This window comes from Bufo bufo, chromosome 9 (assembly GCF_905171765.1).
Source record: "Bufo bufo chromosome 9, aBufBuf1.1, whole genome shotgun sequence".
Classification (NCBI taxonomy): domain Eukaryota; kingdom Metazoa; phylum Chordata; class Amphibia; order Anura; family Bufonidae; genus Bufo; species Bufo bufo.
The window spans coordinates 18,443,213-18,456,037 of NC_053397.1; the positions used below are offsets into that span (position 1 = coordinate 18,443,213).

The window sequence follows — 12,825 nt, forward strand, 5'->3', positions numbered from 1 at the left end:
GCTACTTGATATCATCTGCAAAATGCAGAGAGAAGAAAGTGCTCTAAACTACCTATAAAACATGCCTGCAGTCACCACTAGAGGGCGCTCAGGAGCTTGGTGCAGATTGTTTGTCATGCCATGCTCAGGTTATGTGCGGAGGTCTGCCAGGTTAGCAGCACGTGTGTAGCCTTTTGTTTTTGTTTTGAGTTGAGCTGTATCCGCCTCCCTTCAGGTGCACTGGGTGGCGTCGTTGGTTTGAGTTTAAATTACGCCCACTCCCAGTGTTTTGTGCAGGTTATAGCTTCTGTCTGGCTCAGAGGAAGGATTTGCTGTTCCTGCTCAGTAACAAGATAAGTTGGTTTTGCTTTCTTGTGGTTGTCTGTCTAGGCTGTTTGAGAGACGCCTGCCCCCTCCAGGTCCTGAGGGAGCAGGCTGCCTCTTTCCCCCTTTCACCATCTTAGGGATTTTAGGGAATATTCAGCCCAGGCACGGGGACACGTTTATTCCCACCTTCAGGGTCTGAAAGTGGGCATAGAAGTCTAGGGAGAGCTGGTAGGGATTTGTCAGGAGGTGACCTTTATCCCCAGCTTCTTGCCTAGACACTTGTATGGTGGTATTCTGTGTATCTTGTATCCTGTCCACCGTGACATTATAACCCGCCAATACTTTGACTGCCATTTCTCAGCTGTTTTGAGATGGAGTCAATTGAGGTGCTAGTTGATCGCATGCAGGGATTATCCCCAGAGGTTGCTGATCTGCGTAATTCTGTCGCACGGTGTCAGAATGCTCTGGCATCAGGTGCAATAGGAGGAAGTCAAATTTATGGAGAGCCTAAAGTCGCTCTCCCTGATAGATTTGCAGGGGGTGTGGATGACTTTATCCGCTTTAAAGAGTCATGCAAACTGTATTTTCGGCTGCGTCCATCTTCGTCTGGTGATGAGAGTCAGAGGGTAGGGATAATCATATCCCTGCTTAAAGGGGACGCACAATCCTGGGCCTTTTCTCTGCCGCCCGGTTCTCTGGCCCTCCGGTTGGTGGAAGAATTTTTTCAAAGCCTTGGGATTAATTTATGATGATCCAGATCGGGTCTCGATGGCGGAATCAAAATTGCGTAATTTATTGCAAGGTGAACATACTGCAGAGGCTTACTGCGTTGAGTTTAGGAGATGGGCTACTGAGTCAGAGTGGAATGACCCGGCGTTATGTAGTCAGTTTTGTCAGGGGTTATCTGAGAGATTGAAAGATGCCCTTGCTTTTCATGAGTACCCGGATACATTGGTGAATGCTATGTCTTTGGCAGTACGGTTAGATAGACGTATTAGAGAGAGGTGTAAGGTTCCCTCCGCGCAAGGGATCCCTTCTGTTAGTGGTTTCGTCTCACCTGCTCCCCAGGGTGATATGACATGTAACTCTGAGGTAGGGGAGGAACCCATGCAGCTGGGTCAGGTATCTATCCGTTCTGGTAGTAGGAACTTTAGGAGGTTGCATAAACTATGTTATTACTGTGGAAAAAGTGGTCATTTTATTTTTGCTTGTCCTTTTGTTAAACCGCATGTTGATGAGAAAGAATCACGAAGAGGTTTACTTAAAGAAAAAAAAAAAACATCCCTGACTCTTGGTAGTGTGAATGCAGTGGTGGAGCAAGCAAGTATGCAAGCTCCCTGTAATACTCGTTTTCTCCTTCCAGCTATGGTGGCGCTAGACTCGAGAACATTTTTTGTTGAAGTATTCATTGACTGTGGTGCTGGGGTAAACCTTATTGATTTTCTTTTTCTTCAAAATCTGGGCCTAAGTACTTGCACTTTAGAAAGAGAGATTCCGTTTTTTGCAATTGATTCTTCCCCTCTTTCTCAAAGGAGTCTCACTCATATTGATCATCGTATTCAGTTAAGGGTGGGTGATTCACATGTTGAGATCATGTCTTGTTTTGTCATGAAGGACTTGCCCGCTCCTATAGTCAGGTTTACCGTGGTTGACAAAACATAACCCACTTATAGATTGGCAAGCAAGACAGATCATTGGTTGGAATGAATTTTGGTCGGACAATTGTCTTGGTGCATCTATCTGTGGTGTGTCTACTACGGCTTTACCTCAGTATCTCTCAGATTTTGCGGATGTCTTTTCGGAGGGTGGAGCTCAGGAATTGCCTCCTCATCGTGACTATGATTGTCCAGTTAATCTCATCCCAGGGGCTAAGTTGCCAAAGTCTCGGCTTTACAATCTTTCTCAACCTGAAAGAGAGGTCATGCGGAAGTATATTGCCGAGAGTTTGGCAAAAGGTCATATTAGGCCATCTAAGTCGCCAGTGGCAGTTGGTTTATTCTTTGTAAAGAAAAAGGATGGATCGCTGAGAGAGACCTTCTTTGGATTTCCGGGAATTGAACCATATTACGGTCCGTGATCCATATCCCCTTCCTTTGATCTCCGATCTTTTTGATCAAATTGTTGGAGCCAAGGTGTTCTCCAAGTTGGATTTAAGAGGGGCCTACAATCTGATCAGAATCAAGGAAGGGGATGAGTGGAAAACGGCCTTCAACACACACAAGGGTCATTTCGAGAATCTGGTTATGCCTTTTGGGTCATCTAACGTGCCAGCGGTATTTCAGCGATTCGTCAATTGCATTTTCCATCATTTTGTGGGGAGGTTCGTGGTAGTTTACTTGGATGACATTCTAATTTACTCTCCTGATCTGAAGACCCATCAGGATCACGTGAGACAGGTTTTGTCGATCCTTCGGGAAAATAAATTATATGCCAAATTGGAGAAATGTGTGTTTTCTGTGCAGGAGCTTCCGTTTCTGGGATATCTGCTTTCTCTGGTTTTCGTATGGACCCCGAAAAGGTCCGGGCGGTTCTGGAATGGGACCGACCGGAGAATCAGAAAGCTTTGATGCGGTTTTTGGGGTTTACTAATTATTATAGAAAATTTATCTTGAACTACTCTACCATTGTTAAACCTCTGACCGATATGACTAAAAAGGGCGCCGACGTCTCTGTCTGGTCGGATGAGGCATTGCAGGCCTTTTCGACTATTAAGGAATGTTTCGCGTCTGCTCCCATTCTGGTGCAGCCAGACGTGTCTCAGCCATTCGTGGTGGAGGTTGATGCATCAGAAGTGGGGGTTGGAGCAGTTCTGTCGCAGGGTTCATCTCCTGGCAAATGGGTTCCGTGTGCTTTTTTTCCCAAGAAGCTCTCGGTCGCCGAGAGGAATTATGATGTAGGAGATAGAAAATTGCTGGCCATCAAATTGGCCTTTGAGGAATGGCGTCACTGGTTGGAGGGGGCGTCTCATCCCGTTACGGTATATACTGATCATAAGAATTTGGCTTACCTGCAATCTGCCAAGCGTCTGAATCCTAGACAGGCTAGATGGTTACTGTTCTTTACCAGGTTCAGTTTTGTTGTTACTTTTCGCCAGGGGGTTAAAAACATCAAGGCAGATGCGTTGTCTCGCAGTTTTCCTGGGGGATGAGATTCAGAGGATCCTGCTCCGATTTTGGCTGATGGGGTGGTGGTCTCCGCTCTGTACCCCGAATTGGAGATGGAGGTGTTGGGAGCCCAGGAGGGGGCTCCTGGTTCTTGTCCCCCAGTGAGTTTGTTTGTTCCTGATAGACTGCGATACAAGGTATTCAAGGAACATCACGATACTGTCCTTGCTGGACATCCTGGTGGTAAATCCACCTTTTATCTTGTCTCGGAGGTTCTGGTGGCCCGGGTTACGTAAGAGTGTTGAGGATTACGTAGCAGCTTGTGAAACCTGTTCACGGTCAAAGGTTGCTCACACTCGACCTTCTGGTTCACTTCTTCCTTTGTCTATTCCATCTCGTCCTTGGACACACTTGTCTATGGACTTTATTACGGATCTGCCGAGTTCCTCCGGGAAAACAGTAATTTTGGTGGTTGTTGACCATTTTAGTAAAATGGCTCACTTTATATCGTTGACTAGTCTGCCCTATGCCAAGACTCTTGCTCAGATTTTTGTTGATAATATTGTGAAATTACATGGCATTCCCTCGGATGTGGTTTCTGATAGGGGCACGCAGTTTGTCTCCAGGTTTTGGAGGGCGTTCTGCTCTCGGCTTGGCATTCAACTTTCGTTCTCTTCGGCTTTTCATCCGCAGTCGAATGGGCAGACAGAGCGTACTAATCAGAACCTGGAGATCTACTTGAGGTGCTTTGTGGCTGAGAATCAGGAGGACTGGTCCTCATTCTTATCCCTAGAAAAATTTGCTTTGAATAACCGTAGGCAGGAGTCCACGGGTAAGTCGCCATTTTTTGACGCATACGGTTTTCATCCTCAGTTTGGTACCTTTTCTGGGACTAGTTCCTCTGGGATGCCAGAGGAGGAGAGATTTTCTTCTGCCTTGTCTTCTATCTGGCGGAGGATCCAAGTGAATTTGGAGGAGATGGGTGAGAGGTATAAGCGAATGGCTGACAAGAGACGTATGACTGGTCCGGACCTGTGTGTGGGTGATCTGGTGTGGTTATCTACTAAAAATATTAAACTGAGAGTACCATCTTGGAAACTGGGTCCAAGATTTATTGGACCTTACAAAATATCTGCGGTGGTCAATCCAGTAGCGTTTCGTCTGGATCTTCCGCAGACTTGGAGGATCCATGATGTGTTCCACAGGTCTTTACTGAAGAAATAGGTGAAACCGGTGGAACCATTGCCTCCTCCCCCTGTTCTGGTTGATGGAAATTTAGAGTTCGAGATCTCTAGGGTTCTCAACGGAAGAGTTCTTCGGGGTTCCCTTCAGTACCTGGTACACTGGAGGGGATACGGCCCTGAGGAGAGGATGTGGGTTCCGGCTGTGGATGTTAGTGCCAGCCGACTGGTGAGGGCTTTCACAGATCTCACCCGGATAAAGTTGGGCCGGGGTATCCGGAGGTCACCCCTAGAAGGGGGGGGGGGAATACTGTCATGCCCTGCTCAGGTTATGTGCGGAAGTCTGCCAGGTTAGCAGCACGTGTGTAGCCTTTTGTTTTTGTTTTGAGTTGAGCTGTATCCGCCTCCCTTCAGGTGCACTGGGTGGGGTCGTTGGTTTGAGTTTAAATTACGCCCACTCCCAGTGTCCTGTGCGGGTTATAGCTTCTGTCTAGCTCAGAGGAAGGATTTTCTGTTCCTGCTCAGTAACAAGATAAGTTGGTTTTGCTTTCTTGTGGTTGTCTGTCTAGGCTGTTTGAGAGACGCCTGCCCCCTCCAGGTCCTGAGGGAGCAGGCTGCCTCTTTCCCCCTTTCACCATCTTAGGGATTTTAGGGAATATTCAGCCCAGGCACGGGGACACGTTTATTCCCACCTTCAGGGTCTGAACGTGGGCATAGAAGTCTAGAGAGAGCTGGTAGGGATTTGTCAGGAGGTGACCTTTATCCCCAGCTTCTTGACTAGACACTTGTATGGTGGTATTCTGTGTATCTTGTATCCTGTCCACCGTGACACTGTTTCTACAAAGAACTCAATAATATCTCCATTCTCCTTCTATTGAATCGATTCCTCTCATTAGTAAGAGTTCTTCACCTTTAAGGAGCCCCACAGGAGAAGACGCGCCCACCCGCTTGTTGATTGACAGGGCCGGACATCTCATTTTCCGGATAGCCGTGCATGTGCAGTGAACTTGAGCTTCGGCGTCTACGCTGCGACTCAGAGCAGTGGAGCAGGGCCCAAATTGTCAGGGCGGATGAGATGTCCGGATCTGTCAATCAACAGCCAGGCGGGCACTTCTTCACCTTTGGAGACAGACCCTCACTGGTGAATAACTCTAGCTAATGAGACAAATCAATTTGTTAGGATCAATTCGCTCATCCCCGCTCTGTGTGCATTCAGCTCCCTCTAGTGGTGGCTCCAGGCAGTCAGAATTCTATCATTTAACTCTATGGCTATTCAGGGGATTTGGAGCTGTATATCAGAAAACTGGAGCTTCCACCGCTATCAAGATATAGTAAGAAATTAATCAGCACAGAAATTTGCACTTAGAAATGACACCATAATAAAAGGCGGAGAATCACTTTAAATTAAGATAAGGTTAGATTATAAGGTTACGCCAGTGACCTTGACGATCACCTGTTGCTTTGGCAGGAATAATAGCTAAATACTATAGTATTCTTGCACCTGGTTACATATAGCTATAACTATGAGTACGAACAGTATGTATTGCCATATACCACAAGAAAGACTATTGGCAACTGAACTGTTATACCAACAGTGCCCTAATCACAGTATATAAGAAAGTCTGTATACATACAGTATGTATTACAGTGACACTGAATTCAGTGGCAGCGACATCAGAGCAACTCAGAGGTAGACGGCCATGTATTCTAGTAATATATTCCCAGATTATTGAAGATGGTCAATTCATTTCAGCAAAACATATATAATGTTTTCAATACATTGCCCAGGTTATACCAGCATGGTCCATATCACTATATACAATAAGATGTATAACTTATACCGGCTGTACATATATAATTATATACAGGAGATACCCAAGTTATACCAGCATGATCCATATCACTATATACAGGAAGATGTATAACTTATACCAGCTGTACATATATAATTATATACAGGAGATGCCCAGGTTATACCAGCTGTACATATATAATTATATACAGGAGATGCCCAGGTTATACCAGCATGGTCCATATCTCTATATACAAGAAGATGTATAACTTATACCAGCTGTACATATATAATTACACTGCGTGCAGAATTATTAGGCAAATGAGTATTTTGACCACATCATGCTCTTTATGCATGTTGTCTTACTCCAAGCTGTATAGGCTCGAAAGCCTACTACCAATTAAGCATATTAGGTGATGTGCATCTCTGTAATGAGAAGGGGTGTGGTCTAATGACATCAACACACTATATTAGGTGTGCATAATTATTAGGCAACTTCCTTTCCTTTGGCAAAATGGGTCAAAAGAAGGACTTGACATGCTCAGAAAAGTCAAAAATAGTGAGATATCTTGCAGAGGGATGCAGCACTCTTAAAATTGCAAAGCTTCTGAAGCGTGATCATCGAACAATCAAGCGTTTCATTCAAAATAGTCAACAGGGTCGCAAGAAGCGTGTGGAAAAACCAAGGCGCAAAATAACTGCCCATGAACTGAGAAAAGTCAAGCGTGCAGCTGCCAAGATGCCACTTGCCACCAGTTTGGCCATATTTCAGAGCTGCAACATCACTGGAGTGCCCAAAAGCACAAGGTGTGCAATACTCAGAGACATGGCCAAGGTAAGAAAGGCTGAAAGACGACCACCACTGAACAAGACACACAAGCTGAAACGTCAAGACTGGGCCAAGAAATATCTCAAGACTGATTTTTCTAAGGTTTTATGGACTGATGAAATGAGAGTGAGTCTTGATGGGCTAGATGGATGGGCCCGTGGCTGGATTGGTAAAGGGCAGAGAGCTCCAGTCCGACTCAGACGCCAGCAAGGTGGAGGTGGAGTACTGGTTTGGGCTGGTATCATCAAAGATGAGCTTGTGGGGCCTTTTCGGGTTAAGGATGGAGTCAAGCTCAACTCCCAGTCCTACTGCCAGTTTCTGGAAGACACCTTCTTCAAGCAGTGGTACAGGAAGAAGTCTGCATCCTTCAAGAAAAACATGATTTTTATGCAGGACAATGCTCCATCACACGCGTCCAAGTACTCCACAGCGTGGCTGGCAAGAAAGGGTATAAAAGAAGAAAATCTAATGACATGGCCTCCTTGTTCACCTGATCTGAACCCCATTGAGAACCTGTGGTCCATCATCAAATGTGAGATTTACAAGGAGGGAAAACAGTACACCTCTCTGAACAGTGTCTGGGAGGCTGTGGTTGCTGCTGCACGCAATGTTGATGGTGAACAGATCAAAACACTGACAGAATTCATGGATGGCAGGCTTTTGAGTGTCCTTGCAAAGAAAGGTGGCTATATTGGTCACTGATTTGTTTTTGTTTTGTTTTTGAATGTCAGAAATGTATATTTGTGAATGTTGATATGTTATATTGGTTTCACTGGTAAAAATAAATAATTGAAATGGGTATATATTTGTTTTTTGTTAAGTTGCCTAATAATTATGCACAGTAATAGTCACCTGCACACACAGATATCCCCCTAAAATAGCTAAAACTAAAAACAAACTAAAAACTACTTCCAAAAATATTCAGCTTTGATATTAATGAATTTTTTGGGTTCATTGAGAACATGGTTGTTGTTCAAAATTAAAAATTAATCCTCAAAAATACAACTTGCCTAATAATTCTGCACTCCCTGTATATACAGGAGATGCCCAGGTTATACCAGCTGTACATATATAATTATATACAGGAGATGCCCAGGTTATACCAGCATGCTCCATATCACTATATACAAGAAGATGTATAATTTATACCGGCTGTTCATATATAATTATATACAGGAGATGCCCAGGTTATACCAGCATGGTCCATATCACTATATACAAGAAGATGTATAACTTATACCGGCTGTACGTATATAATTATATACAGGAGATGCCCAGGTTATACCAGCATGGTCCATATCACTATATACAAGAAGATGTATAACTTATACCGGCTGTACGTATATAATTATATACAGGAGATGCCCAGGTTATACCAGCATGGTCCATATCACTATATACAAGAAGATGTATAACTTATCCCAGCTGTACATATATAATTATATACAGGAGATACCCAGGTTATACCAGCTGTACATATATAATTATATACAGGAGATGCCCAGGTTATACCAGCATGGTCCATATCACTATATACAAGAAGATGTATAACTTATACCAGCTGTACATATATAATTATATACAGGAGATGCCCAGGTTATACCAGCATGCTCCATATCACTATATACAAGAAGATGTATAACTTATACCAGCTGTACATATATAATTATATACAGGTTATACCTGATGTACATTGTCCCTATCAGGAAGCTGATAAGTATATACAGTATATATAAGCGTGGCTGATAGCAGTACTGTAATTGCCCCATTCATCCATATGGCCCGAAGACTTTCCCTTGGTACCTGTAGGTCATACTTGTAATCTGCTGAGGGTCTAGGAGGAATTAAAACCCAACCCAGTCATGAGTGTGACTCCTGGACAATGAGCCCTGCCCTGGTCCAGAGAGTCAGACCTCTACAGGACTGATAGACGACTCTTTGCATCGCGTACAAGCGAAGTTCTTCAGGTCTAAAGTTAGAACCCAGAACCAGTATCAGGGTCAGATCCAGATGCCTACACAAGAGCCAGATTCAGTGGTACCACCTAAATTATTTGGTGGGGGGGGGGGGGGGGGGGGAGATACATCATAATCAGAAGATGGGGTAAGGAAGACAGTCTGGGTTTCTGTTTCTATCTTAAAGGGGCACTCTGGTTAGAATAAGTTATCCCATATGTACAGGATCAGAGGGGGTTTTGAAGGCTGGGACCTCCACCAATCAAGAATGAGGCTCCTATGCCCCCATAAACTGGTCGAGCATGCACACTGTTAATCTCCATGGGATTGCTGGAGAGTACAGTGTTTGTCTATGTCCGAAGTCCCATAGAGATGAATGGTGCGCATGCTCCAATATCACTTCATTCAAACAAGGGACACGGGACCCCCGTTCTCATGACCGGTCACACTAAAGGTTGTTGTAACCAGAATACCCCTTTAATAGAAAGTTGTTCCTTGACTCTGCATATGTAAGGAAGCACCCAGACCCTGGTTAGTCCTCAGCACCCACCTTCAGTGACCTTCTTCCTCATACACCTCCAGCATTCTGCAGTCTTCCAGCTTTCCTTGCGCCGTCACCTTCCAGCTCTCCTCTGTTTCCAGCCTCCGGGGATGGACGTCCACCGCCGACGGAGCCTTTTGTTTCCGGATCGAAGGAGAAAACAACACAGCGACTGTATCTCCAACCAGGGGAGGGGTCCTACTAAGGCAAAGTCATCGCCCTTAAGTGCGTCCAACCTGCTGCTTTACAATTTGTAGAGTAACTTTTGTGCAAACAGAGCAGAAGACGAGGATAAACTATGCAAACAGAGGCGTTCCCGGCACAAAGAGCGCTGCTCTGCATGCCTCGGAATACACAGGTGAATACAAGATATTGTGCAGCTCGCCTTACAAGGAGGAAGGAATGTAGTAACGCTATATCTGTCTTTGCTGAGCTTCCGGCAGAATAAAATAACGGAGTAAAGGTGAATGTGATTTTTTTCAAGTACCAAATTCCGTGCAGAATAAATTATTAATACATCTTTATAGCAGTCAGAGCTCCGTTTTTCTGATACAGAGCTCCAAATCCCCTGCACAGACTATCCTTACATGGTAATGTTCTGTCTGCCTGCAGCGACCACTAGAGGGAGCTCACTGCAAACTGTGTTTTTTTTTTTTTTTTTTTGCATGCATTGAGCTCCCTCTAGTGGTGGCTGCAGGTAGACACAATATTATCATAGCCTGCACAGGGGATCTGGAGCTCTGCATTAGAAAAACGCTACAAAGGTATATTAAGAAAATGAATTAGCAAGATAGGTTGAACCTAAAAACTACCCTAAAGATTATGGTCACCGCCAGGGCCAATATTTTTTATCATTGCATTTGACTCATTGTTTGCTAAAATCATTTTTTTTTTCAATTGTTCTTTATTAAAACTGTTTAGCTGGTTTTGAGTACAGGGGTTAAAAATCTGTCTGTTTGTAGAGGACCTCTTCTTAGTCCCGTCAGCTGACTGCTTATGTAAAGCTTTATCTCCGATTTCCTGACCTCATAAATCACTAATTTAAGCCATATTCTTATCAGTTTAATAGGATTTTAGCTATAATGATGGGACTGAGAAGTAAAACTTTGCAAACAGACTGATTTTGAACCCCTGTATCTCCCAAACGGCTGAAAACTTTTAATGAAGACCAATAGAAAAAATATATTTTTTGCCCAAAATGAGTAAAATGCAATCATAAAAAATTGCCTTGAAGGTGTCCAGAGAATTTAACTGACGGATTGGCACTTATTAGGGTATGTAATCTGCTGACAGTCTGAGGAGAATTACTGTGCTACGGCTCCACTCCATCCTTTCTATAGAGGGAGCAATAGGGGCAATAGAGGGTTGGAAATTGCTCAAAATACAATTCCCTGCCTTTAACAGAATATTCACACGTGGCAGATTTCAGAGAATGGGGCTATTTTGGGGTGAGCACATGGATTTCTGCAAGCCCAATTCGGATGCACAAAAAAGCATCAGAAACTCTCGCACCAAATCCGACGTTTTTACAGAGCCTGATGAGGGCCCACATGGTTCCCCCATCTACTTCCCATGGGGGCAGGTCGAATCTAGAAAAATAAACTAGCATTTTCCATGGCATACTCTACTGATTTTGAACGCTCTGTACCCCCTATTGGCGGCACAGACTTGGACCCACAGGAACTCCACGTGCCACCATACAAGGTTTGTGCACACAGCAATGCATGAACCTTTAAAGTGGAGGTCCCCTTTAAAGGAAATGTGTCGGGGGGCGCATGCGCGCGGCTTACAGGGAGAACATGCCTGTGTGAGCTCCGAACCGACCGCTGACCTATTCCCGCTATAAGCGCCCCTATCTCGGCTCCACTAACCTCGTGCACACATGCAGAGGACACAGAAAACGCTCCGTGGCAAGGGGAAATCTAAAACACCCGCTACGCCCACACCATCTCAGACAATACCGGAGATTTTCAGGAGCACGCGCCAATCCATCATGGCGGACCAGGCCGCATCTCCGACGAGCCCAACTTCCTCCACTGATAGTGGTCACCGGCCAGCTCCTGAAGAGGTTTCCACAGGTCAGACAGATCTCTACAATAATATTGCAGCCCTCTTTCGCACCGAACTCTCACAGGCGGTTGCGGAATTTTCTCGGCAAATCCACGACTTGGGCAATAGAGTCTCTGACCTGGAAACCAGAGCTGATGAGCTCGCAGACGCCCTTGGGGCCGACAGGGCGGACATTGATTCTCAAACAGCCCAACTACAGGAGCTTGAGCTCAAAATCGAAGACCTGGAAAATAGGTCTAGAAGAGGCAACCTCAGAGTTCGGGGCGTACCCGAGTTTTTTCTGGATCTTCCCGCAACGATGGGCTCTTTGTTTGCGGAATTGCTGCCGGACGCACAACCCGACCAATTAAAGATGGACAGAGTCCACAGATCCCTGGGGAAACCGAGAGTCCCGGATATACCAAGGGACGTCGTGCTCAGATTCCACCACCCAGAAATGAGGGATAAGATTCTGGCTGCAGCACGGAACCTACCCAGCTTGCCTGGTCTCCCTTCTTCAGTACATCTATATGCAGACCTGGCGCCGTCCACGCTACGGAAACGCAGGGAGATGAGGCCTGTGACCCAAGCTCTACAGCAAGCTCAAGTGAAATACCGCTGGGGGTTCCCTTTGGCCCTCTCCTTCCAGCTGAATACTCGTGCCCACACAATCCGCACCCCGGCAGAGGGGATCGAGGCACTGCAGAAGGCCGGCTAACGACGCCGATGGACCACCTCCTTTGTTGTGTTTTCGCGTTGTTAGCCGGCGCATGCACAATAGTTACTGTGATGCCGTACAAGGAATGGGCATCGCAGTGCGCATGCGCCGGCCAAAGGAATGAGTGCGCAGGCGCGGGATATCGGCAGAATAACAAGTTAGTACAAAGGCGGTCAGAGGGAAGGGATGGGCGGGCAGAGGGTAGGAAGGGGCGGGGGGACGCAATGAGAAGGCTGAGCAAGCAGGGCACCTAAGAGAGTAACGCCGCCCCTGGGCACTTGCGAGCCCTCATTTGCATATCTTATAAAGATCGTTTTTGAGGGTTCTATAAGTCCAGGATTGATGCCAGA

The 12,825-nt window shown here is 45.5% G+C and overlaps 1 protein-coding gene across 2 annotated transcripts in view; it reads right to left on the reverse strand.

Annotated features, from left to right (window-relative positions):
- LOC120979484 overlaps positions 1-10,007 on the reverse strand; it is a 30,799-nt gene extending 20,792 nt beyond the window's left edge. The window contains exon 1 of one of the 2 annotated variants that reach the window (XM_040408267.1): positions 9,718-10,007. The gene's annotated coding sequence lies outside the window, so the exon portion shown is untranslated. The remainder of the gene's footprint in view (positions 1-9,717) is intronic. The other variant, XM_040408265.1, reaches the window with a different exon arrangement.
- Positions 10,008-12,825: the final 2,818 nt, after the last annotated feature.